The sequence below is a fragment of the Mauremys mutica genome, chromosome 9 (genome assembly GCF_020497125.1).
Source record: "Mauremys mutica isolate MM-2020 ecotype Southern chromosome 9, ASM2049712v1, whole genome shotgun sequence".
Lineage (NCBI taxonomy): Eukaryota > Metazoa > Chordata > Testudines > Geoemydidae > Mauremys > Mauremys mutica.
This window is the reverse complement of record NC_059080.1, coordinates 79,618,656-79,646,245: the sequence shown is the minus strand read 5'-3', so window position 1 is coordinate 79,646,245 and position 27,590 is coordinate 79,618,656. Positions and strand designations below refer to the sequence as shown.

Here is a 27,590-nt window from a genome sequence, read left to right as displayed (position 1 = left end):
CCCCCTCCTGCACCCAAACTCCCTCCCATACCTCAACTCCCTGCCCCAGCCCAATGAAAGTGAATGAGGGTGGGAGAGAGCGAGCAATGGAGGGAGAGGGGATAGAGTGAGCGGGAGCAGGGCAGGGTGTTTGGGTTTGTGCGATTAAACAGCTGGACAAACCTATAGAATTCCATAGCCGGGATATAATTCCCTTGCATGGTTCAGTAGGATTTAATTGAACAACAACATTTCTACAAATTCTATACGACTTTTCCCATAAGCGTTGTCTGGTTTAAGAGAGACTTCTGGTTAAAACAACTGAGAATAAAGAATGGAATGAATACTTAAAAGCAGTCAACATGGGCCTGACTCTGCTCCCATTAACTTCAACGCTGGATGATTCTGAAAAATCCCACTGCTTATTTTTAATCTCATAGGAAAACCATCCCATCTCCTACTATGCAATGTAACTCCCAACAGGGCAGAACAAGGGAGTTTAAAAATAGCCCACATCAAATAAATATATATATTTTTAAATGGAGATATTTAAATCACAATGTTTTATGTAGAAAATATCAGGCTAATACTGAAAATACAAGATCAACACAAGCACATCTTTGTGAAAGTACTGTAGTAGATATATAGCACTGCTCTGGCTTGATTAGCTAATTAAACTCTGACAGTCTAATAACAGAAATGCAGTCAAATGCATGCTTCAATCAGCAAGTAGTTTCCTATATTCTATTAAAAGCAAACAAGAAACAAAAATCTAACAACATTGCCCTGAAATATGGGAGCAAAAAAAGCAAATAATACATCAAGGTTGTCTGTGTAACTTGTATTTTGACATAGAAAAAATAAAAGGATGGGATATGCATTTTCTTTATACCTCCAGAGAGCAGCTGGCATTCTAGCACTTTATGTTGCCATATTGTCTGATGTGAAATGACATGAAACCAATTTATGTCACCTAAATGACTGTCCATTGACAGTATAAATTGGTTGGCACATATTTACAGCTGGGAACAAGCACATTCAGTTTAACTAGCAGATCTTTCCTAAAAAAGCAGCAGCATTTCATAGGGTCCATGTGATTTGTGGACTTCTGGGCAGATGAATTTACCAGTAATATAACAAAGATCTTCCTTAGAAGCAAAGATATTGAATAGAGTAAATGAGGAATTAAGTTGAGATTTTCAGAGCAGTCTAGGGGTTTTGGACATACAGTGGAAAATAATGGGAGCTGTAATGGAAGATGCATCTAAATCCTCTAGTCTAGACTGCTTTGAAAATCTCAACCTTTGTGTTTAAAAATCCCCAGTGATTGTATATGAAAATACAAAAAGAGCAATGTGAGAAAAGCTGTGATTTTAACTGAAGAATCACCTTAATGTGAATGCAGATTATTAGTAGTGTTACCCATATTATACCTTTATTTTAGCAATGGAGCTAGAGCAACAGCACTATGGAATCTACCAAGAGGTAGCACACGCATGCTTTTTGTTCAGCTAATGGCAGGACAGCTGGACTTGGTAGACGATGCCTCAGCCATTGACTGTGTCATGCAGCCAGGAAACCTGCAGCTGGATTGGAATGACAGGACAATTAGGGTACCATTACCTTTACATGCAACTGCAGAGCCTACTGGCAGCTTCTGGAGGCTTGTGGAAGAACCTTACACAGAAAGGACTGTGTAGATTTATTTCTACAAGGAGAATGAGTCCAAAGTCTAACATTAAGGATTCTGTGGTGATGAGTTTATGATGGGAGAACTCTCTTTCTCTGTGAGAGAAAGGGTGGAAGGGGGAGAAAGATTACAATATATGTGGATGGACTCTATGTACCTGGCACTAATTAACAGAGTCACCAAGGAGTAAGGACCACAATGAGTGATCCACTTCTGTTGCCCGTACATTAAATCCCCCTTCCCAGATCAGTGTTGAGGCATGCTGGCAGGGCAGTGTGTGTATGGGAAGCTAAAACTGAGGGTTTCATTTACCAGGGCTGTCAAACCAACATCTTTCATCAGCGTTAATGCAGCTACTCCCTCCAAAATGCCTCTGTTCACTCAAAATCAAGATGTTGAGAATAAAATTAATCAAGGAACCAAAGGACAAGAAGAGCAGAAATTCTTGAATTGCCTATACAGCAGTGCTAGGAGCTTAGGTAACAAAATGAGAGGAATTGCTAATTTAGGAGCATAAAATTTGATCTAGTTGGTATTTCTGAATCCTGGTGGGAGTATTCGCCCAATTAGAATGTTACAGCCTATTTATGAAGGATCGAGTGAGCAAAAGGGGAGGGAAGAGTGTCACTCTGTCAAAAATGGTATTACCTGTTTCCGAGTCACTGATAAGCATTTGAGATCATTTTCTTCCATGTTACGTATTATGTCCTAACAGATAAAGCATAAAATGGAGTATTAGTTTGTGTCTGCTACAGACCATCAAATTACACTAGGGAAAAACTGCATGATCATAGGGAACTTTGATATGAGTGACACATGCTGCCAGCAATAAAATATCCTTCGAATTTCTAAACATTATAAATGACAAATTCCTAACTCAGAAAAAGTGTTGCAGGCAATATGGGGGGGGGGGGATTCTTTATTAAACCTTGTCCTAACAGATAATGAAGAAGTGAAAATTAAGGTACAATTGATCATTACTTGATCGCATTTCTAATGTGCAAGCAGAATAAAGTTCAGACTGGAATTTTTATATTATATACACACACATATACTTGGTGCTTAAATAGGGCCCAGTTGCACAAAGCTGAAAACACTTATGAGCCAAATCAACTGGTGAGGAAGAATTTAGTCAGAAATATGTGAGTGATAATTGGGAATCATTTGAGAACAATTTACTAGGATGCCCAAAAATACACAATCCAGGGCCAGTGCTTCCATTAGGCAACCCTAGGCGATTGCCTAGGGCACCAGGATTCGGGGGGCGGCATTTTACGCGCTCCTCACGGGGCACGTGGGAACTTTGGGTTCCGCTTCCGTCGCGCCGACAAAGAAGGACCCTCTGCCGACGTGCCGTGGAAAACAGCAGCAGGCAATTGAGCTACCGCCGACGTTTCGGCAATGACTGGCGCTGTCGCCTGCGGCATTTTGACGGAGTGTCCTTCGGCGGCGCGATGGGAGCAGAACAGGAAGCTCCTGCGCGCCCCGTGGGGAGTGTGCAAAATGCCACCCCCCCGAATTCTGCCTAGGGTGCCAGAAACCCTGGTGTCGCTCCTGACACAATCCCACAATGAGGAAGAAGGCTGTACTGGTTTAAACCAAGTTGGGTTTTTGAGGGGAAGTGAAGGCCACTTTAAACAAAAATAATATAGCAAATGGAAGAAAAGGGAAGTTGATAGTAATGAATATAAATCAGAAGTTAGGAATTGTAGACAACTGATAAAAGGAAGTAAAGAAGAAATCTATGGCCAGCAGGGGTAAGGACGATAAGGAGTTTTTAAAAAATATATTAGGAAGAAAAAGAATCCTCACGATATCATTAGTCCATTACTAGGTGCAGGGGTTGAGGTGCAGTTTTTGTTGTGAGTGATAAAAGGGAAAACAGAATGTTTGAAGTAAAATGTTACCAGTATTCCATACGTGGATTCATTTTTAAACTAACCTCCTAGAATGTTCTGAACCTTTGTAGACTCTCATGGAACCTTTCAGACTTTCTGAGAACCACTACCTTTCGAACTAAGGGACTAGGATTAGTATTCTAAGGCTGTCACCTACTGTAATACTATTTAATACTGGTCTGCACAGTGTTGGTGCATTGTTGAATTTCTTGATTTTAGTACATTTCAGTTATAAAGTTTCTATAAGCTTAGAGCAAACAATTTTTTTGCTTATATATGGCATGAATAAATGCAGATTTACAGATCCTAGCATGCAAATTTATCTTATATAATGGATAAATCATGCCTCAAATTCATGAAATGGGCTACAAATGGAATAAAAAAATAAAGGTATTCAAAAGTTTAACAAATGGAGGGTAGTGCCGAAGACACCTCGCCTGGGGCACCATTTGGTTTAGGGCCAGCCCTGACTAGATGGAAATGGTAGAATCATCAAACAACAATGCAGGAAAGACTGAAGTGTTCAAAAATATTTCTGTTCTGTATTTGGGGATAAAACAGAAGCTATAGTCTCAGCATATAGACAGGTTTCAGAGTAGCAGCCATGTTAGTCTGTATCCGCAAAAAGAACAGGCGTACCCGTGGCACCTTGGAGATTAACAAATTTATTTGAGCATAAGCTTCCGTGGACTACAGCCCACTTCATCAGATGCATAGAATGGAACATACAGTAAGAAGATAATATATATTACTTACACACACACACACACACACACACACACACACACACACACACACAGAGAACATGAAAAGGTGGAAGTTTCCATACCAACTCTAACACCTTAATTAAGATGAGCTGTTATCAGCAGGAGAAAAAAATTTTTTAGTGATAATCAAGATGGCCCATTTCAGACAGTTGACAAAAAAGTGTGAGGATACTTAACATGGGGAAATGGGTTAGTGTTTTTGTTGTGTGGTTGCTGGTGAGTATTTGCTTCAGGCTGAGGGGCTGTCTATAAGCGAGGACTGGCCTGTCTCCTAAAGTCTGTGAGAGTGAGGGATCATCTTTCAGGATAGGTTGTAGATCTTTGATGATGCTCTGAAGAGGTTTTAGTTGGGGGCTGAAGGTGACGGCTAGTGGCGTTCTGTTATTTTCTTTGTTGGGCCTGTCCTGTAGTAGGTGACTTCTGGGTACTCTTCTGGCTCTGTCAATCTGTTTTTTCACTTCACCGGTAACCACACACCAAAAACACTAACCCAGGAACCTATCCTTGCAACAAAGCCCGATGCCAACTCTGTTCACATATCTATTCAAGTGACACCATCATAGCCATGAAAGAGACTAACAAATTTATTTGAACATAAGCTAAGGTGCCACAAGTATTCCTGTTCTTCTCTCAGCATATAGTGATGACAACATTCTTTCCGTTCCACTAGTATTTTTGGAGGATGTTAAATTGAAGCTACTGAATTTGACATTTTAAAAATCAGGAAGTCCAGGAAGATAACTTGCATTCAAGAGTTTTAAAAGAGCTGGCTGGGGAGCTTCCTGGACCATTTACATTGATTTTCAATAGGTCTTGGAGCACTGGGAAAGTTCCAGAAGACTGGAAGAAAGCTATTTCTGTGCCAATTTTTATAAAGGGTAAATGGGATGACCTGGGTAATTATAGGCTTGTCAGCCTGACATCGACCCCAGAAAGATAATAGAGTGGCTGATATGGGACTTGTTTCATAAATAAAGGATGGTAATGTAATTAATGCAAATAAAACACAGAGTTATGGAAAATAGATCTTGTCAAACTAACGATATTTTTTTTGATGAGATTACAAGTTTGGTTAATAAAGATAATAGTGCTGACATAATAGACTGACTTGATATGGCACAACATTTTGATTTAGAAACCAGAATATAAAGTTAACATGGTACACATTAAATGGATTTAAAACTGGCTAAAAGAGGTCTCAAAATATAACTGTAAATGGGACATTATTATTAAACGTTTATGTTTCCAATAGGATCCCACAGGGATTGGTTCTTTGCCCTACACTAAACATTTTTACCAATTACCTGGAAGAAAACAAAAAAAAGTAATCAGTGATAAAGTATGCAGATGACACAGAAATTGGAGGAGTGATAAAGAATGAAGGACAGGTCTGATTCAGAACCATCTGGATCATGTGGTAAACTGGGCAGAAGCAAACAATATGAATTTTAATATGGCTAAATGTAAATGTATGCACCTGGGAAGGAAGAATGTGGGCCATACTTACAGGATGGTGGACTCTGTCCTGGGAAGCAGTGACTGAAGAAGATTTGGGAGCCATGGTGGATAATCAGCTGAACATGCGCTCCCAATGTGACACTGTGGCCAAAAGGGTTAATGCGATCCTGGGATGCATAAACAGGGCATCTCAAATAGGAGTAGAAAGAAGTTATTTTACCTCTATTATTTGGCACTCATGTGACTGCTGCTGGAATACTGTGTCCAGTTCTGGTGACCACAATTCAAGAAGAATGTTGATAAATTGGAGGGGGTTTAGAGAAGAGCCACTAGAATGATTCCAGGATTACAACACATGCCCTATAGGGACAGGCTCAAGGAGATCAATCAATTTAGCTTAACAAAAGGAAGGTTAAGGGGTGACTTGATGACAGTCTAAAAATATCCATATGTGGAACAAATATTTAATAATGGGCTCTTAAATCTAGCAGAGAATGGTTTAAAATGATTCAATGGCTGGAAGTTGAAGCTAGACAAATTCAAAAGGGAAATAAGGCATAATTTTTTGACACTGGTGGTGGTAACTTGTTCCAATGGTTAACTAAGAGCCATGGTGGATTCTCCATGACTGATAGTTTTTAAAAATCAAGATTAGATTTTTTTTCCCCTAAAAGATATGCTCTAGAATTGTTTTGAAGAAGTTGTATGGCCTGTGTTATATAGCAGCAAAGAATCCTGTGGCACCTTATAGACTAACAGACGTTTTGCAGCATGAGCTTTCGTGGGTGAATACCCACTTCATCGGATGCAAGTCCAGACTAACACGGCTACCCCTCTGATACTGTGTTATATAGAGGGTCAAATTAGATTATCACAATGGTCTTGGAATCTATGAAATCCACATATTTTTAAACTGAAATATATGGTTATGCAAACTATTGGCAAATAAACTCAAACAATTTGCATTAAATGTTACACAGAGATGCACGGAACTTGGCAGCTATGCACATTTCCACTGGGGTTTTGCATCAGTTTGGCTACCACAGTGCAAAAAGAACCCAAAACAAAACATTACTCCTGCAAATTGTTCCATAAGTGCAGGGTTCTGCCCATATTATACACCATACATCATTACTTGTGCTGATCTGCAGTGTTTGAATTCAAACTGGATTAGGTCATGTGATCTGAGAATGGCTTAATTCTTGTGAGCCATCTTACTCCAAATTTCTTGACATGAGCTTGATACATCTCTCATCAATATTCCATAAACTGTTTCCTTTGCTTTAGCATTATTAGCCTCATAAAATTAGTTTATAGGTTAATAAAAATAGCACATTACTTGTGTTCTGTTATGAGATATTTCATCATGGAATCGCTGCTTTTCATGGTTCTTTGAATCAATGGAATACTTAATCATGATCATTTTTGGGGTCCTATCCCAAGACATATTTCTTTTGCTGTAGTTTTCTGCTGCTACGTGACCTGTTTTGCTCAGGCTCGATTTCATCACTGGAAAAAAATCTGTTCACTAACAACTGAACAAAAGAATCTTCTTAGTTACAAGATTACTATATTTTAAATTATCCAAAATGTATTACAGAATTAGGACAAATGTCAACCAAACAACCACAAATATGCACAGAATTACAACAGCCCTCTGATAATTTTTGTCCTCTCCTGAACTTGTCTAATATCCAGCAAAGAACAGATAGGTTATTACCAGAACTGCTGTAATAATGATAATTAATGCCTCTTATAGTCAGAACTTCCTGTTTTCACAAACAACTTCGCAAATATTTCAGGTTTTGAGCCACAATTTCCCATCCTTCATCTCTGCCCAACATGAATTTTTTAGAAGGTGAGCAAAATCCTTTAAGTCGGTTTTACTGTATAGGGGAGTGATTGGAAATAAACATACTTTTTCACTCGGGGTGGGGGAGGAGAACCATAATCACTTTTCTTTGTGATTATTCTGAGGTTTCCTTTGCTGGAAGCAGGAATCCAGTATTAACTGAACAACATTACATTTGTGCCTGCAGACCAGGGTTTCAGATCATTAGGTCCTTGATGTAAATATGCTAAGAATCCAGATTAACTACTAGGGAAAAAAATGCAAGAAAGCAAAAGTAGCTGACACTCAGTTAAAATAATCATATTTCAAGGGATATATTTAAAGCTGAAAACTACTGCACTAAACAAGCTCCAGTAAGCCCATTGTACTATAAAATAGCTGTACCACAGAAGGTTGTTAGAAGTTTTGTCATTAGAAAGAGTCTAGTCATTCTAAGGAAATTCCCATGTAGTGATAATGCCTATTTCTAACTACCTTCCCTCATATTCTATGTTAATGCCAATGACTCATTACTGGAATAAGGATCCATTTTGGCAGAATGCTTTAGGTTTAAAAGAATGATGCTCTCTGCTATCCTGCAGTGGATTCTGGGCTTCATTGAAGTCAATGGCAAAACTCCCGTTGATTGCAATGAGGACAGGATGTCACTCTGGATTCCTTTTGGTTATTGAATGGTCCACAAGATACTTGAACTGTTGCAGGATGGCTGAAACGATTCAACTAAGCAGAGTCAATGTAGGTAGGGCTGACTGTTCCTTTCTTAATAGGAGTATCGGATTCTCCAGCCATTCCTAGAGGAGTCGTTTGTATGCAGCAGCAGGAGAACCAAGTTATGTAATTGTTTCTGTCTGGGCATTGCAAATTGTGTCATCTCAGAGCCCATGGAGTTTTTCCTCACACGATTTATAAAATCAACAGGTTACAAACTATCTTGCAGATTTGGTCTAATTACAAGGCAACGTTAAAAAAAAAAAGAGAGAGGGAAGCTGCTAATGATGGTGATGAGGATTTCAGCACTAAACCACAGTCAGTGTTTTTATCTTTTCTAGCTGTTCACTGATGCAATTACAAGCAACACAGCCCTTAGTCACAACAGTAACATCAGTCCAGTGGCTCCACAGCTAAGCTAAACAAGCCAAAAATAAACCCAGGGGTTCTCCTGAACAGCATGCTGGCATTCCCTTGCCTCAGGAAAATTCATTTCAGGGGCTTTCCACACTGCCTCATCACACAAAGGCTTCCCAGAAATCATCAGTCCAATGGCCTCCATCTTCGAATTATCAAGTGGGAGTAAATATTTGGTTCAAAACAGAACATCTGAGCAGCCTTTAAGCACCTTTCTGGACTTTCAGACGCACTCAACAGTAACACTGGCTTAACTCTGCCCCTCAGATGTCAGCAGAAGTTTTTACATTGAACTTCTATGGAACCAGAATTAGACCAACACTAAACACTGTTGAAAATCTCACCCTACATGTAAATAGTCTAATACAATGTATATAATCTACCCACCCACTGTTATAGATCACAGTATTTCCCTATCTATTGTTCTTGGGACTGGTATTTAATTGTAGGTATCTAATTTTAAATGTTACCAACAACATCCTTTTCATGGTGAGTTTTATTCCTAAGAATGTGAACAGATGCTTTGTCTTTTTCAGTAGCAACTTTTCAGAATCTTCACCACAGGAGAAGAAACAGAATTTGAGGTTATCCTTGGCCTACCTCTGGGGCATATGTAAGTATGATAAGGCTGCTGGAGAGATTACACTGTCGCAATATTAGGGGTGCTTCTTGCATTTAGACAGTAGTAGGGCTTAGAAAATAATTGTCCAATCTTGAATTTGACAATGTTTGATCATTTTCTGCATGGAAAGATGGGCAAAAATGCTCCCTTCTGCCATGCAATTAAAGGAGCTATTTTGTTTAGAGGTACTGAAGAAATGCAGTGGGACCAGTTATTGCCTCCTATGAATAATTCTGTATTTGCTGCTCTAATGAGCCCTTCTGTATTTCTAGTAGTGATTGTCACTCACCTTAGTGAAAATGACTTGGTCTGACAAACACAGTTAAGCCTCAGAAATTAAATGAGATCTGAAAGTGCTGGAATAGTGCCTGATCAGTATTGTTGGTTCAGGAAGCTTGGAGGAGAGCCAACAAACTCATGGCTATAAAATGGGTTGGACAGAAATAATTGGTTCTGAGAGTCAGATATTCACCACTTCTTGGGATCAGGCCCAAAACTGGGGAGGTGAGTTGTTTCCAAGAATAGGAACATGAGCTCATTATCTGGTAGAAGGGATACTTCCCCTCATCCCTCCACAGTGACATGGGAAATCTTTAACATGGAGCTGTAGGAAATAGTGAAGATTGCTCTATGGCTTTGTAGTTTGGAGTATGGTGAAGACAAACTCTAATATACCTTTTGGGAATCATAGGGTTGGCAGTGGAGAATATGCAGGGACTCTCAAGATCAGAGCCGGCTTTAGGAAGTGCGGGGCCCAATTTAAAAAAAAAAAAAAAAAGTAAAAAAACCACGTGGGGCTTGTACTCACCGGGCGGTGCTCTGAGTCTTCGGTGGCACTTTGACGGCAGGTCCTTCACTTGCTCCAGGTCTTCGGCGGCACTGAAGGACCCGCCGCCGAAGACCCAGAGCAAGCGAAGGAGCCACAGCAGAAGTGCTGCTGTAGAACCGGAGCACCGCCAGGTGAATAAAAATTAAAAAGGTGCCTCTAGCCAGGGAAGGGATTGTCACTGGGCGCGGGGCCCGATTCGGGGGAATTGGCCTAAAGCCGGCCCTGCTCAAGATACTGGGAAAACCATACGTTAAGACTATTTGTGCAAGCATTTGTTCAGACATAAAAACCGCAATCACCAAGAAAAGAGGAAAGCTGCGGCACAAGAAACTGGCTGGACTCCTCAATTGTATCATAGCAAGTCTCTTCTCTGCCCGTTTTAAACATAAATTTGTCTCAATTGCTCTGCCATTCAAATCTTTTCATGCAAATACCACCAGATAAGGGCATAGATAAGGCCTATGCAAAATCATTCAAAATACTGGTAGACCTCCTAAACATTGTTAGTAAAACCAGTCCCTTATTAATTCTTCCACAGTTATTCAAAGTGCTCTATTTGGCAGAGGGGAGAGAGCGAGAAAGTGTTACAGCAATGAGTTATAAATATGTATTTGCGGCTTCCTGCCTCATTGGGGAGCTGCTTCCTGCCTCAGTGGCAGGATGGAAAGAATTGAGTCCTTTTTTAAGTGTGCTGAGTTAGTCTCTGCACATCCCAGGCCACGAGCATTGACTAAAGTAAGCGTCCTGTGTGCAGGAGAGTTCTATAGTGATCAGGCAATGAAATCTTCTCTCTTACCCATCCAAGTGACAGTGCTGCTTGGCATCCACTCATTGGAGAGAGGGGGCTGGCTAGTTTATCCACTAGATATAGAGCCAGTGGTCCAGCACCTCCCCAAGCCTCTCTCAGTTAGCTTAAGCAGAAGCATCCATGTGGAACACAGGTCTGTAATGTGGAAGGGGTCCATGATTCTTGTTTCCCTTTGAGCCCCAGAGCTACACTAGCTCTACTGTGGATCAGGCCTTCTGAACCTACATGGAGGGGCAGGATTTACCCTGCTCACCCTCATCTTATTCTAGCCTTCTGGTTTTCTTTACGTTATTCACCTTTGCCTCTGCATACTCACCCTGTACAGATGTGCTGTGCAACTTAGAAACCATTTAAGACATTTCGTGCATTAGACAGTACAATCCTGCAGTCATCTCACCACAAACCGTCATCTCATCATATCTGCTAAACTAATCAGGATAGCGCTTGCTCACATCTCTGCAGAAACTCCCTGCAGTAAGTGGTGTTGATTACTTAGCAGGTGGCACTTTCTCCTCTGAATCAGTACTAAATCAATGTCCCAACAACTCCCTGGGGGCATGCTAGCAGAGAAGCTGTCAAATTGAACTTGAAACTGAAGCCCTGACAGCATGTGGTCACTACTTATTAAAGATCCCCATTCTACTGTTTACAGGGTCTAAGAATAATACTCACTGTCCCGGCAAAATTCCAGTTGTTATATTCTACACTTGAAAGCCCTTACTTATGCAAATGAAAGAAATTCTCTACCTCCCTGTCTATACATGCTATTTATTGTTGCTGGTGCAGAATGGCTGTCTTCCCCATCTCTGAGGTGGGAAGGTGCCACACTCTCTCCATATATAGACTGTAACAAACTTCAGGAACTTTCAGTACTGAAGCTGATAAATAAAGGTGACCCTCAATATTGCTTTTTCTTCCCTAATTTGAGTTGTAAATAGTGAGTTATTTGATTCACTGTTGGCCACATTGGAAAGGTAAGGCTGAATGGTAGAGGCCCCATTGTGTACTTTCCCCCCTGCGTTCCTCATTATATTATTGTGCTAAACACTTCACCTTGCATAAATTTGTCTAGATTCTGCCTGCAGCCAATGACTGATCAATGCAACTCTGAATGGAGGGTCACAAAAGGAACACTTAAAAAAAAAAAAAAAAGGACTGCAATAGTTTATGCCAGTTGCCACAAGGGGCTGTTCTAGCAGCCAGGGAGCAGAGATATCTTGGCCACGTCCTTTGGATCAACAGAGTAGGAGAGATTCTGGAAACTCCATCCACACAAGGGTTTGATAACATCACCATAGTCAGTGTCTAAACACCTTTCCTTTAAAATCAAAGCAAAGTCCCTAGTGGACTGGGAAACCAAATTTCCTCTCTGCAAAAGTGTCAAGTTTCCACTTTCATACCAAACAAGACAAAAAGCCCAAGACTTGAGCATTTTCACAGAACTGAAACCCAATGATATTTTATTTTGGATCAGGGACCCTGATAGCTCTGACAGCAGTTGATTGAAACAGTCAAGATTATGTCAATTTTACTACTGCCCACCACTGGATAGTCAAGAGCTAGGAAGCTGCAGGGGGGCCAGCTCCCAACCTCCAAGGCTCCCAGTTCACTTGGAGCTTCTACACTGCCATGGGCTGAAATGGAGGCAGAAAGCCCTGCTAGCTCTGCCTCAGCCTGCCTGGTGAGCTGCTGAGGAGCCTGGGATCCCACGGGTAATAGGCTGATAAGGTCCCCAAGTTGGCCAACTGCCCCGGGACTCAGTCACCTCAGGGAGCCAATTGGCTCAGGAGTCTGGAGTCCCTAATTCCAAGACAACCCCTGGGAACCTGGCAAGCTGTGTAGGATCTGGGTAGACCAGGTAAATTTCCCTGAGAAGTTCATGGACATCAAACCTTTTTGCAGAAATAGTTTGATTTCAATGAATCAGTGAATTCTGGTGAAAAAACATTCATCGGAATTTTTCCAACCAGCTCTAAAATCAGCTTCATGGAGTCTCTGGCACATCTCCCTTTGCAGGGAGAAATCTTTGTGTGGGGTAAGGTTTTTGATATTTTTAGATTTTACTAACAATTTTTATTTTTGTTTTAAGGGTGATGTGTTTCAGGTTGGATTTTCTGAGTCAAAGAGGGTGTTAGTTACAAGGGTCATTTTTGTGGTGGAAAGGGCTTTTAGAAGGGGACAATTTTACAATGTTTTTTTAGAGACAGACTCTGGATTTGCCTAATCAGCTCTGGAAGCTTGTTCCATGGTTGGCTCCCACAGCTCTACGCCACCAGAGGATCTCCCCACACTGACGGGGATGCTTTGGGGACCGGATTTTCTGGCTTTAGAGCTGCTTTGCAGCCACAGGGTGGCACAAAGAAGCCCCGTGGTCCTTTGCATACAATTTTGATCAACAATAGTGTAAAAATTAGTATAACTCCATGGACATCAATGGAGTCATTCCTGATTTACACCAGTAAAAGATCAAAATCAGACCCGTTGTAATATTTAAATATATACAAAACCCCAAATTTAAACTTTTCCTTACTTTTAGTGCAGTAACCTCAAATTCTAAGGATATGTCTATACTGCAATATAACTCTGGATCTGACAGGGCTCAGGATGAGGGCCTATAAAACTGCAGCATCTATGCTCACACTCAGGTTGGAGCCTGGGCTCAGGGACTGCCCAAGTGAGGAAGGTCCCAGAGCCTGGACTCCAGCCCAGACTAAATGTCTATTCTGTGATTTTTATAACCCCCAAACCAGAGAGTCTCGAGCCAGAGTCTGCTGACATGGGCCAGCCCCAGGTATTTTATTATAGTGTAGACATACCCAAAGAGAACAATTGGTGTTGATTAATCTTCCATGCTAAACAAATGCAAATGCTCTCTTCACACCGCTAGAGAGGTCTGCTGCTCGCTCATTCATTCAGAATGGTCACACATTATGGATGGCCTGTGATTTTCCAGAAGAATTTCAAGTAGAGGCACTCGGTAGGATGTTTCATCCAGCACAGCCCAAATGGAAGAAAACAGATTGATGCATCATTGTATTTACAGTCACAACGGAAAGCAAAAGATAACTCCCTTCCGTTACTCCCATATGAGTTTTAAACAAGATATGCTTATTGACACCTCAGCTTTGGAGCACCTCTGCACAGCACAGTTCTCCAGTCACAGTGAGTATGTCCTGTGAAGGCCAAGGGTGGGAGGGGAAGAAGTGAGGTGGGAATTTTGGTTGCAAAAAAAAAAAAAAAAAAAAAAAAAAAAAAAAAAAAGTAGGGTCTTATTTCCATGGGTATGAGTACAGAGCAAAATGGCACTCCTGTTCATAGGCGGTGGTCATTTTAGCTCATCTGCCACTCAGAGTAATAAAGGCAAAAAGCACAGCTGCTGGTGGTGACCTGAAGCCACGTAGGCCCATATGCTGCTAGCCTGTTGACTTTGGCAGCACCACTGTAATAATCATGGAGTGGCATGAGAATGTGTCCTACCATGGCAGCCATCCCTAAAATCCTTCAGGAGAGGATTGCAGAGTACCTCCATGAAAGTTTTATCAAGATGTCTCGGGAGGATGCAAGGGACATCCCTGTGTACATGAACTGCTTTGCATGCCCCTCTGCCCCCACATAACTGTACAGGGGAATGAGAAGCAGGAGAAAGTTCTCTCTTCTCATTGAGTAGAACAGTGAAAAGTAGGTACCTGTGTCCTGCTAACTTGGGGTCAGGGCCAGGCACCACCTTCACATTTAAAACATTAAGTGAGAATGAATGTACATGCTTACCTGAAGTTCCTTCCCTTGGACTGGGCTTGTCTCCATGGGTGGCAAGTTTGTAAAAATTTTGGTGTTGCCCAGAACCCGCCTCCCAACTCCACCCCCCCAAACTCCGCCCCCACCTGCCTAAGGCTCTGGGAGGGGGCTCGGCGGGGGAGGTCTGGGGTGCAGATCCTGGGCTGGGGATTAGGGTGCAGGAGAGGTGCAGGGTGCAGGCTTTGGGATGGAGTTTGGGTGCTGGGTGCAGGCTCTGGGCTGGGGCAGGGGGTGGGTGTGCAGGAGGGGGTGAAGGGTGCAGGCTTTGGGATGGAGTTTGGGGTTGGGAAGGGGTGTGTGGGAAGGGGAGGGGGTGCACCTTCTGGGGAGGGTGTTTGGGGATAGGAGGGAGTACAGGGTGAGGGCTATGGGGCTGAGGATGAGGGGTTCATGATGCAGGAGGGGGCTCAGGGCTAGGGAAGAGGGTTGGGCTGTGGGGTGAGGGCTGTGGATGAGGGGTTCATGATGCGGGGGGGCTTAGGGCTGGGGCAGAGGATTAGGGTGTGGGGGAGATGAGGGCTCTGGCTGGCAGGGCCGGCTTTAAGCCAATTCCACCAATTCCCCCGAATCGGGCCCCGCGCCCAGTGACAATCCCTTCCCTGGCTAGAGGCACCTTTTTAATTTTTACTCACCTGGCGGTGCTCCGGTTCTACAGCAGCACTTCTGCGGTGGCTCCTTCGCTTGCTCTGGGTCTTCGGCGGCGGGTCCTTCAGTGCCGCCGAAGACCTGGAGCAAGTGAAGGACCTGCCGTCAAAGTGCCACCGAAGACTCAGAGCACCGCCTGGTGAGTACAAGCCCCACGTGTTTTTTTTTACCTTTTTTTTTTTTTTTAAATTGGGCCCCGTACTTCCTAAAGCCGGCTCTGCCGGCTGGGGCTGAGGATTAGGGTGCGGGGGGGATGAGGGCTCTGGCTGGGGATGAGGGTTTGGGGCGTTGGAGAGGCTCAGGGTAAGGGCAGCCTGCCTTGCCATTAGTGAATGGCAGGCGCTAGGACCCTACGGCAGCAGACAGCAGTTCTGCTGGGAGCCCTGCCGCAGCACAGAGCAGGCAGGGGAGAGGCGCGCTGCTTTCTGTCAGGCAGGGACGCAATGTGGCGCGGCGGAGGAGGGGACACGCGGGGGGGGAGGTGGCAGGCGGGGGCTGGGACCTGCTCCAGGCAGGGGCGGGGCGGGGGGGGGAGGGAGACCTGCGGGGGCCGGGCCTGATCCAGGTAGGGCCGGGGGAGAGACCCAGCTCCAACTATTGCTGGAGCAGGGCACCCGGCCCTGAATATTCCTGGAGCCCGAGCACCGCACACAGATATAACCTGCCGCCTATGCTTGTCTCTGCTCAGACAGCACGACCAGCTAGACAGGCAATGGAGTCTCAAACAGATTCTGGCTCATGGCATAGCTGGAGTCCATTTCCGCCCCACCCCCAAACACACACCATTGGTCCCCCCTCCACCTCGCTGTTCACAGCAGAGATCTGTCTCAGGCTCAGTATCCAGAGTGGCCTGTGGAGGTCTCTGCCAAGCATGGCATGCAACTTGTTGCAAGAGCAAGTCTGAAGCTCAGTGGCACCAGAACAACTGTTGGCCTCCCTGGCCTTATGGCATGCCTGCCTCAGAGCTTTCATGCAGCACTGCTGCTGATCCCTGTCATACTCCTTCGCCTACATCCCCTGTGCAATCTTTTTGTAGATGTCCATATTTCTACAGCTGGTCTATGCCTGTACAGCCTCTTCTCACCCCAGGCAATCCAATACCACCTGTCTACTGCAGGCAGGAGAATGTCTAGAGCATGTAGCTGGCATGGTCAGCTGGGCAGTTGCACACAACAAGTTAGGTGTGCTTGCCAATCTAGGCCAACGGGAAAAGGCATTTCAAAATTATGTGGGAGTTTTGCAGGGGAGGAGTTTCCAGTCTCTGTGACTCTTGGGCAGAATTCACAATTCACATGGATTAAAAAAGTCAGGTTCTCTGCTTCCTGCACTATGACCTATAGCTGCTTGTTCTAGAAAGAACATGTGTAACTGTGAGACGCTGCAGTTAGGAAACAGAAAACCCAAAGAAAGCTTTAAAGGTCATAAAAATGAACAGCAATGTGTTCTTTCTGTGCAATTTTTGCATATGACTCTCACATGATTTAAACAGTATGGTGTGGGGAGGGGAGGGGAATAAGCCTAGCATTTAAACAAATAAGGTCTAATGTAGCAAAGTTGATCAGACATTTAAAATGTTGTTTTAGTATGTATTAAACTATACAACGGGCCAAAGTCTGCCCACTTACCATGAATTTACACTGGAGTAAATACAAGAAGAATTTGGTCCAATAAGTGCACTTTTGTATCTCTGTTGTGTGCATCTGTGTTTGTAGTGGATTTACTTTTCCATCATAAAAGGGAAAATTCAGGTAAATAGATGTCTTAGCAGATCCATCAAACCATCCAGTTTTAGCCAAGGAGAATAAGTAGCCTGATCTCACATAATTGTAAGCTTATCAGCCTTTGTATAACTTGAACACAGCCTGAGATGTGGGTAATTTTTCAGATGAAAGAATGCCAATTTTATGTACTTTGCAAGAGGAGACGGATTGTGTGACTGCAGACTTGCTAACAGCCAAAATGCAAAAGTGCAACAGGAAAATAAGGTTAAAGAATTCCCCTTGGTACACTAAGATACAAAGTAATCTAAAAAGAAACAGAAGTGGAAATACTCCACATCTTACACTGCCCATACCTCAAAAGAAATCTCCCATGAGAAATAAGACTATTAAGGTCAGCAGTTCTAGATGCTACCAGTATAACTGATCCAAGGTGGGGGATGGAACCAAAAATCTTCTTTCATTACATTAATGAACATTTGTATGTTATACAAAAGCCTGAAATACTTAGTCCAATATTTATTTTCAAGTCATTTGATAGTGTTTACGAAACACTTCCCTGCTAAAGCAAATACCAAGTACCTCAAGTAAGTGTCCTTTCCCACTGTAACTGGATAGACCTAGCTCTACATATCTTAAAGAGGCACTGAAGTTAATGGATGTTCCAAATGAAACTGCTGCTAGAAAACGTGGGTGTTCCAGCAGGATACTGGAGTTCAACAAATACATAACTAAACCCTTTTTAGATACCACTACTGTATTACCAATGAGGAATCATAGAATATCAGGGTTGGAAGGGACCTCAGAAGGTCACCTAGTCCAACCTCCTGCTCAAAGCAGGGCCAATCCCCAGACAGATTTTTGCCCCAGATCCCTAAATGGCCCCCTCAAGGATTGAACTCACAACCCTGGGTTTAGTACGCCAATGCTCAAACCACTGAGCTATCCCTCCCTCCATGCTGCCATATTTAGAGACCTGTGGGACCATGTTCTCCCATGCAGTGCTGCTGCCTTGTGTGTCCCCTGCCCAAGTATGATCCCCCAGTGGCATAAAGTTGATAGATGAGCACTTATTCCACTTTCCTGGTGAAGAGGAGAATGGCTGAATAAAGGGTGCACGTGGTCAGAACGCTCTGGCAATACACAAATCCGTAGTTGCCTTTTACAGCACAAGTCAGCAGCCCCAGGGCTGCTCTAACTCAGCACTAGATCCTGACCCTACATTGAGGCTGTAGCAGGATTAGGGTTGGGCAAAGGTGAGCTAAAGCCACATTCACACACAACCCTCAAATCCCTACCCCGGCTTGCACTGAGCGCACTTCAGGTGCAGTATGATCTTTATCAGACATCTAATTCTGATCATTTACTTTACGCATCACAACGTGTCATATTGAAATGTTTTAAGCCTCCTAATTTATTAAAAGAAAAACTACATTTATGAGAGCAAATGATATATAAGCTCATATCTGGTCAATCCATCATTTCTACATTATTGTAAGCCTCATAAAGAACTTGCCTGGAGAAAGTGAATGTAGTGCTCCAGGCACGAGCATAGACCTATATCACTATCAGTTTGGTATTGATGTATTCAATAAGATTAAAATGAAGCTTCTCTCTACACTTTTGTTTGGCCCCGCAGCCTTTTAAAATAGCACAAACCCTCCATGAACAAATAAATTCCCTCAAGTTGCCAGTAAATCATAATGCACTGATGGAGTAGTTCTGATTTTAATCCAGCATGGCCCATCAGTCTGTCCAAGTCCTTAGACTCTGCCCATCACCATGGTATCTTTGAGTGCCTGACAAGGCCAATTTGTTACTTAAACAAGTTTGTGAACTTTAAAGTGCACACAGCTTCCCTAGCATTTAAATTTTAGCTGCTATTATCAACTTGCAAATTGTCAGAGGTCTGCACTACACCTGGATTTTGTGCCACTAACTATTTCTGTTAAAGGTGTGCTTTTTTAAAACTTAAAAACTGTTGTACTGGTGCAGATGCAGTTATACTGATATAGCTTATTCTTGTCCCCACTAGGAGGTTGTACAGCTTTACCTCTCCTGGCAACTACTGTGTTTAAACAAGCCCACTAGGACTCAGTATTTGCAATATTTGAGGTATTTCCTATAGCAAAAGTACAAAAGTAAGGAATTACAGAGAAGATTACTTCACTGTCTGCAGTATTTATTTATCTTAAGCAAAATAGATGTGTTTTTTAAAAGGACATGAGCAACAATATTGATATTTTACATGTAGACAGAACCTTTTATATCAATACTCCAAACATTTACCCCCTTTCTGTAAACATTTGCTCTCTGGGCATTGTCCCACTGAACCATTCATGGTATATACATACACCTGGAAGTATGTGTTTGCAAGATCAGGCTCTATGGGCAGAGCACTAGTGAAATGTAGCCACCGCTAGGATAGAGGTCAGACAGGCAACCAGTGCCCAGCACACTGCACAGCAGAAGTCTGACAGTGTCCAGAGTGATACAAGGAATGTAAGATGTTGAAATGTGATGAAAGGCAACTAATAAAATGCATACAAGAATCAGAATGGGAGCCTTTAAGTGGTCTCCATTTCTTCACTAGCTTATTGTAGTTTCATGGGACTAGAACTGCCCCCTTGAAGACTCAAACCATGCACTTTACTGGGGGTCAGCAAGTGTGCTTATGTGAGGCATAAGTATAAACTGTTGTTCCTGCTTCGCTTATATGACCACATTCCTGACATCCCAATGGTAGCAAGTGAAGTGCTAGAACAGCAATCTGTATCTGTGACTCACAGCAAGACAGGAAATCTCAAGCAGATCCACCCTTCCTCTGCTCTGCCAGCTGACTCGCAGGGCAGCACACAGAACAGCGAGAAAGCTGAAACAGTCAGTCCCCGACATTTAGAAAGAAAGTAAACTGCTGCTGCACAACACAACAATTACACTCAAGAATCAGTGGAGAGTCTGTGAAAGTCAACACACAGAGGGGAAAAAAGACAACAAACAAAAGAATAGGTGTTTGTTTATCACATCACATATCTAATCCTCAGCTTTACGTTTGTCTGAAATAAAGTAAAAAGACCAAATTTAAACAGATTTTGCCTTCTTACTAAAGGAAACCCCACTTTAAAGAAATGCATATGCAAGGAATAACCACCATACTCATGAAAAAATTACCTGACAGTTATGAAATATTAAAAATATTCTGCACTCTATTAAGCAGATACTGGGAATGAAATCCTGACTCCACTGAAGTCAACCGTAGTTTAACCCTTGACTTCACTGGGGCCAGCAGTCCACTCAAATTGATTTACGACTAAAGAACACCACTTGTCTCTTTAGTTTTTAGCTGTCAGAACAATAAAGTGAATAGTCCTGGCTAGGACAAAGGAAAACCAAATTAAACAAATAAAAAACCCACATGAGAAAATTTGCATGTCACAAGAATTTCCAGTATCAACTGAGTAATGGACCTCTCTCCCCCACATACATAATGATGATCATGAGTTGTCCTTATCTGTCTGTACTTCACTTATAGAAACCACACACGCACACACACAAAAAAAAAGCAGCAGAACTGATCTCTGCATATTGTGTACAAGCAATCAAGCTAGTCTATTTTATACTTACAAATCTAGTTCAAACAGGATTGATTTGTCAATAGCCTTTATTCAAAGCTACCTCTCTTTGCTCCCTGCCAAGCAAGGCAGCATTTACACAAGTGGCTAAGAAGTGTTTGTTCTCCCTGCCAGCACCAAAAAAAAAAAAAAAATTCCTCGGACTGCATTATATGTCAGCATTATGTCACAATACAAAATTCTAGGCCATGAGATTGAATCAAGTCATTGAGCATAGCTTTGCTCTTTAACCCAATGGGGTTGTTAGGGAAGAAAAGGCAACCAGAGTTCTGCTTGTATTACAAATTGACATGTTTTCCATTCTGACTCTGTTAGTTTCACAGCACCTTACTGGTATCATTTAGGCACTATACTGATGATTCAAAGTTCTTTAGCTCAGTCATATAGATCTGATTTGATCTCAACAGCAGTATTAGTTTATGTCTACATTGTAGACTGGATGCAAGTCTCCCAGCCCATGGAAGACAGACTCACACTAGCAGGGTTTGAGCTAGTAGGTTAAAAATAGTAACATAGATGTTTCACCTTGAGCTGGTGCTCAGACTCTCAAGCCTACGGGATGGGGGAAGGGAGGGAAGACGTGAGAGCCCAAGCAGGAATGTCCTTGCTGCTAGTTTTAGCAGGCCAGCTCAAGTCTGCCTTCCCCAGTCTAGGAGGCTCCCTCCCAGCTGCAGTGTACACATATCCTTAGGCAAAAAAGTAAATGAACTCCCAAGGTAGATTTTTCTTGGCTATCTCCACTGCTGATAGGGTTTTATAGATGTACTGGAAAGTCACATCTTTATCCTCTAACAGCTTTGTCTGCACTGATTTGCTCTGCAATCTACAGGCGAATCTCTCATAGCTGCCCATTTAGAAGTGTTCCAAGCTGGCAACATGCAGATAGATACTTCAAAGATGGACTAGGCCGTGTCTTTAGCTGTGCTCATTTTATACTTGGAACAGCTGAAAAGCCACCTTTCCTGTTCCCCTTATCCTGCTCTGTCCTAGCTGAGGGCTCAAACAGTCCTTGTTATAACCTAGAGCAGCCCAAGTTATGCCAACTGATACACCAGCCAATGCTCAGACAGAGTGCTGTGCATGACAGCTTGCCCTCCTCCTCCTGGAATGGCCCTTCTATGCGCTAGGGATAGGATAAGGTTGTTCACCCTCCAGGATTGTCCTGGAGTCTCCAGGAATTAAAGATTAATCTTCTGTTAAAGACTGTGTCATGATGAAACCTCCAGGAATACGTCCAACCAAAACTGACAACCCTATTATCTGGGGTTCTTTTAACCCAAAGCTCTTGGTAACTTTTACTCTGTGCGAGGTGGTGTCAGGAAATAAATCAAGGGAGACACGGCTATCCGACCGATAGATGTCTGGCACAAACAGGACAACACAACACAAGAGTGCTTTCACTTAAAGCTAAACTTTACTTAGTCTCAACCACTTACACATATCTGCAACAGGTTAGTAAAAAACACACCCAACCCTCAATAATTACCAAAGCTGAGTGTGGCCTTCAAGTGGTACCATGACAGGTTTTCGCTGGCCAAACTTCTGTCTGCCAGTGGGGACCCCAAGTTGTGTCCACAGGGAGCGTCCCTGAAAAGCCCCTTTGAGAAGTCCACTTACTTCTCTTTTTCCCCTTCTTTGTGCATTAGTAACATAAGGACATATCCCTTAAAGAAAAACTTACTAAGCTAGCAGTTTTTCCCCAAGATCAAGAAAGAGATTTCCTTATAGTCATCAATGTACCAGATATGTTTCTCCCCCTCCTCCTTCCCGCCCCCCCCACCCAGAGTGTCCATGCCTTGGGGCCCTGACAAACATTCCCAGGGGCACATATAGACAGACTTCCTGTTTTTCTAAAACACAAAGAACAGCAATTTCAGCATTCTTAGCAGGAAGGAGGCGGGCTCAAGACACCCTGTCTGTGGCACCCAAAACCCCCTCCCCCTCCTGTCTTGGTTATGCTGAGGCCACTGCATTCCCCTCCCCATGCCTCTGTTTCCCCTGCCATAATATAGGGATAATGATACAGACCACCTTTGTAAAGTGCTTTTAGATCTACAGATGAAGACTGTTAGGAATTAATTACAATATTAGGTAGGCGGAGCAAACTCCCCTGAGATGGCCTGTGACAATTGTCCTGCTTCTGTCAGCCCTTTCCTACTTTTTCCTTCATTCATACTGCTAGAAGCAGGTGCCTCAAAATTGGTTTGATGTGTTTCCTGACCAAATATCTCAGGAAGGGTTGTTGGTCCCCATAAGAAAGAAGAAATCAAGCATCAAATTAGACTTCATGGGAGTTCAAGAGTCTTTACCAAATTTCATATTCTCCAGAAAGCACCTTTTCAGCAAATCACAGACAGTTCTTTGTCTGAACAAGACAAGAGAAAAAGTCTGCATGGATAAAGATTCTACTCAGACAGATATACATTTTTATTCACTTTTATGTATCTGACAGCAAGGCACACTCAGGGAAAGAGAGAGTGTTGAAGCAGATGGTTTGTCCAGAGATGTCAGTGTGTGGGAAGAGTCATTTCTGAAACTAAGTGTTTTTAAAGCTTGTACAGGCGTGGGGGGAATAGACTGATTCTCCTTTCCGGCAAACAAATCTGTTCCTGTTGGTAGCAAGTTTTCCATGTCAGGGGACATACAGGTGGGATACAGTGACTCAGTAAGAAGGCTGTTCATCCTCACTCTGTCATATAGCTGCTTTCTGTTACCATCATCAGAGGTTCTGAGCAAAGTATTAATGATTCCTTAGCAGACCTGGGTTCAAATTGTCTAATGATGTACTTTGCAGCTCAGTTGGGAAAAGCAGGGAAGACACAGATCACAATTTTTAAAGCAAATAAACATTCCAGGCATAAACGATTCAGTCTCAGGCCCTTTTATCTGGAGCAGAGATACAGAATCCTTGGCAGAAGGTGAACCTTTGATTTCACAATCTGCCACGTAAGACTGCTTCAGTGGCATTACACCAGAAATGCAACACCAGAGCCTCTGCTGGTGTAAATCAGCACAGCTCCATGGAAGTCAATGGATTTCCACAGAGCTGTGCTGGTTTATACCAGCAGAGGATCTGGCTCTGTCTGTAGTTTGATGTTTTCTGGTTTAAAGGTCAGTTAAGCAGTAAAGGTAAGAAGCACTGATAACAGGGGTGACAAAGAAAGAATTGTTTTAAGATATGGTTGCTCTGATGTGTAAGCAAATAGGGGGAAAAAATTGTGTCAGTCTTTACTCATGACTAGGAATTGTTGCCTGGCACCCTGTGATGCATATAAAGGCAAAAAAAACAGTGTATAGTTAATTAAAACAAACAAACAATCACAGGAAACTTTGGTTGCAGTCTAGACAAAAAACTATAAACATTCATGTCATGCAAGCTTTATTCATGGGGGGGGGGGGCAGTCTGTCAGTTACAAAATAACCTTCCCCAACTATATTCAGTTGAAGGAAGACTGCAGTCAAGAAGAGGAATAATCATATTCCTGCACCATGCAAAGCCACTTTGTGATTTTAGGTAGCCCAGGGTTTCCCTTCAAATCTTAATTGTTGAGTATTTAAGAGTATGCAGGTGAAATCATAGCCAATTAAAAATATATTACACAGATATGCACACACACACAGAACATTACACACTTAAATTCTACTAAAAAAAAGAACAAGGAGTACTTGTGGCACCTTAGAGACTAACAAATTTATTTGAGCATAAGCTTTTGTGGGCTAATCAGAGCAGAATCAGAAGGAAGAATTAGAGCAGGATCCAGGAGTTAGGAATCAGGAGTTCAGAAATGTGCAGGGACGAGGGTTGGAGCAAAGCAGGCAAGGAGTAGAACCAGGGCTAGACAGGAAGCAAATCTGGCGCTGCTGTGGGTACAGAATGCACTGAGCAGCCACTGTGCTGCGCTTGCTGCCAGGCTTAAATAGGAATCTCTTGGCTCTTCTGTCCAATCAAGGAGCAGAGTCACTTAGTGAAGGTTTATTGGGCCAGCCAAGCTCATAGCGTTGCTAGGCAACCATTCCTGGAGCCAAGGGCGCTCCATACAGTTCCTGCTTTAATTCAGGTGACTATCCTAGGCTTCCCCTGGTTCTCACTGCTTCTTCCTCTCTTTAGGAAGCAGCATTTCCTGACACTGATTGACAAAAAGTCATTGGTTGAAGAAGGAAGGTTTCAACTGTGATGTGAATTTCAGTAAGCCTCCAGCAGTAGGGAGAAACCTCCAAAAACAAAGGCCAAGATGCTTTAAACACGCAACACAACAAGACTCCAGATTTAGGAGTCTAAGTCTATAATTAGGCCCCTAAACAGATGGCACTCTTTTCAAAAAGCACTCAGCAGCTCCATTAACTTCAACAGAACTGCAAGGAGGACAGCGCATTTCAATAACTGGTCGCTTACTTAGGAGTGTAAATGTTGAAGTTAGTAACTTAAATTGGCCTATAACTCCATATTGGGGACCTGACCCAGAGTTGGTGTAAAGTGGAACAGCTCTGATGGAGCTACATCAGTTCACACCAGGTGGGCCCTGGCTAGATCTCCCAGGTTCTGTTTCAGCAGACAAGGCTATTTATGAGCACTTTTTGTCAGCATCCTTAGTAACCAGAACTGTTTCTCCTCTTTTTGCATTTCTGTACCTAATCTCCTCTTCTCCAGAAGGTACAAGAGGAAGAAAACCATAGCAGGAAATTTGTATTACTGTCCTATTCCTGCCCTCTTGGGAAACAGTGCTTGCATCTCCTAGATTTAAGTACATTTCATATCATGCTGCTAGGGAAAGACCCTAAAGTGAACAACCAATTAAAGTATCAGAGGGGTAGCCGTGTTAGTCTGGATCTGTAAAAGCAGCAAAGAGTCCTGTGGCACCTTATAGACTAACAGACGTTTAGGAGCATGAGCTTTTGTGGGTGAATACCCACTTCGTTGGATGCATCCGATGATGTGGGTATTCACCCACGAAACCAATTAAAAGCATTTAAATGAACATATTAAAAGATTACAGCATTAATTTTGCAGGCCAGCTATAACCATAAATATTTCAGCCAGTTAACACAAGTTCTACTGTCTCATGCAAGCGTAATTCAGCCATGTCTCACTCTTATTACTTTTTTGTTTTTAAAATCTCAACACTGACAGCAGTCATCAATATTGTGTTAACAATGTGGCTAATAATTATACTCTTTCACTGCTATCCTAGTGGAATTTCCAAAAGCCCTGTGCAACATATTTTATGAACGAGGTTAACTACTTCAAGGGTTTAGTTTCACTAGTTATCTGACTGTGGGGCCAGCGTGTTGGTTATGATAACCAAGCCTGGTACTTCTCAGGTCATATGGCTGTCTCCACATCCACACATTGACCTCAGTCACACACTGACTCACACATTGTCCTTACAGCACTGTTTAGGGAAGGGATTACAACCTTCACCATTTCCCACTTGAACCTCCAAACTCAGCCTTCAAGGCCAGATTCAGAGTCCTCTCCAAAGCACTCAAGAACTTAGCATAAGTCACTACCATCCAATTCCAGTTCACATTAGAAAATAGAGACACAGTTAAGGTTATTCAAACAACCTTAACTCTGCTCTTACATCACCACACACAGAACAAGCAAAAGCCAAGGACAATACTAGCATGAAAATCTTGGGAAAGGCAGATAGCAGAGATTGCTATAAAGTGCACCAAGGACATCTATGCAAATCTTAATTACCATCACTGAGATATGATGAATGCTACCCTAAAAATACCCAAGAATGCCCCTTTATTTAAGCATATTGATGGGATTAGATAGCAGTAGATTACATGCATCTATACAATTCGGGGTAGACTTAGAGTTGTAGTAGGACAGAAATGCCATTTCACAAAGGATTTTGAGATTTAGAAATTTGGCTTTACTCTGAATTGGAATGAAAAGTGAAAATTCTGAAATTATCTGCAAAGGAAAATTCAGAAAAGAAAAAAAACTTTGAAATAGATCAAAACATTTCTGTGGCAGAGTTGACTCACCACAGGCACAGCATCTCTGTCATCTCTAGCCCCACTCACCAATGGTCACTTCCATCCTGTAGTAGTCTGCCTCTTGTCGTAGTTCAGCCCATCAGCCAGGTGACTTTAAAGTCTCTCCCCTTCCAGGGGAGCAACACAAGAGATCCTTCTGCCCTCTCTTAGGCTATTCCTTGGCCTGGTCTTGAGGCTCAGACTTCAGCCACACTCTGGGCTCAATACATCAAGCTGGGAGGGGAAGCCAGTCCCACATTCTACTCTTGGTTCCAGCCCAGGGACTCTGTATGAAGCAGGCGCTTCTTCAGATACACTGCTGTTTCTCTCGGCCACTGCCTATCTCTGAGCCCCTTGTGGTGCTTCCCTGCAGCCTGTGCGTAACCCAGCCTCTCAGATCTCTGGCTGCTCCCTAGATCCTCCCATCTCTATTTTTCTCTACTAGAATACCAATCCCTCAGGACTGCCTCTCTGTGCCTCACCCCATTGCTAGAGCCAACTACAGGAATTAATTCATCTTTATGTGGCTTTTTTCACTCTTCCATCCCAGAGAGAGAGAGAGAGGGAAACTCCCTACTCCTCTTCCCTGGATTTCTATCTTTTATGAAGATCACTCAGCTGGGTCTAGTAACAACTCAAGCCTGACACATCCCCCAGGTGCAGCAAGATGGGCTAATTGACTCCTGTCAACCTGTTGTTCACCTGTCTGAAGCAGACACCCCATCACGGTTTTGTTTTGACAAATGTTTGGTTGTGATTTAGACATTTTATAATTTTGTATTCT

The 27,590-nt window shown here is 42.8% G+C and overlaps 1 long non-coding RNA gene across 1 annotated transcript in view; it reads right to left on the bottom strand.

Annotated features, from left to right (window-relative positions):
- LOC123377786 overlaps nucleotides 1-27,340 on the bottom strand; it is a 62,759-nt gene extending 35,419 nt beyond the window's left edge. Inside the window, exons 1-2 of the long non-coding RNA XR_006582330.1 lie at nucleotides 26,855-27,340; nucleotides 2,318-2,377 (exon numbers count right to left, since the gene is read on the bottom strand). This is a non-coding gene — a long non-coding RNA (uncharacterized LOC123377786). The remainder of the gene's footprint in view (nucleotides 1-2,317; nucleotides 2,378-26,854) is intronic.
- Between the last annotated feature and the right edge of the window lie 250 nt (nucleotides 27,341-27,590).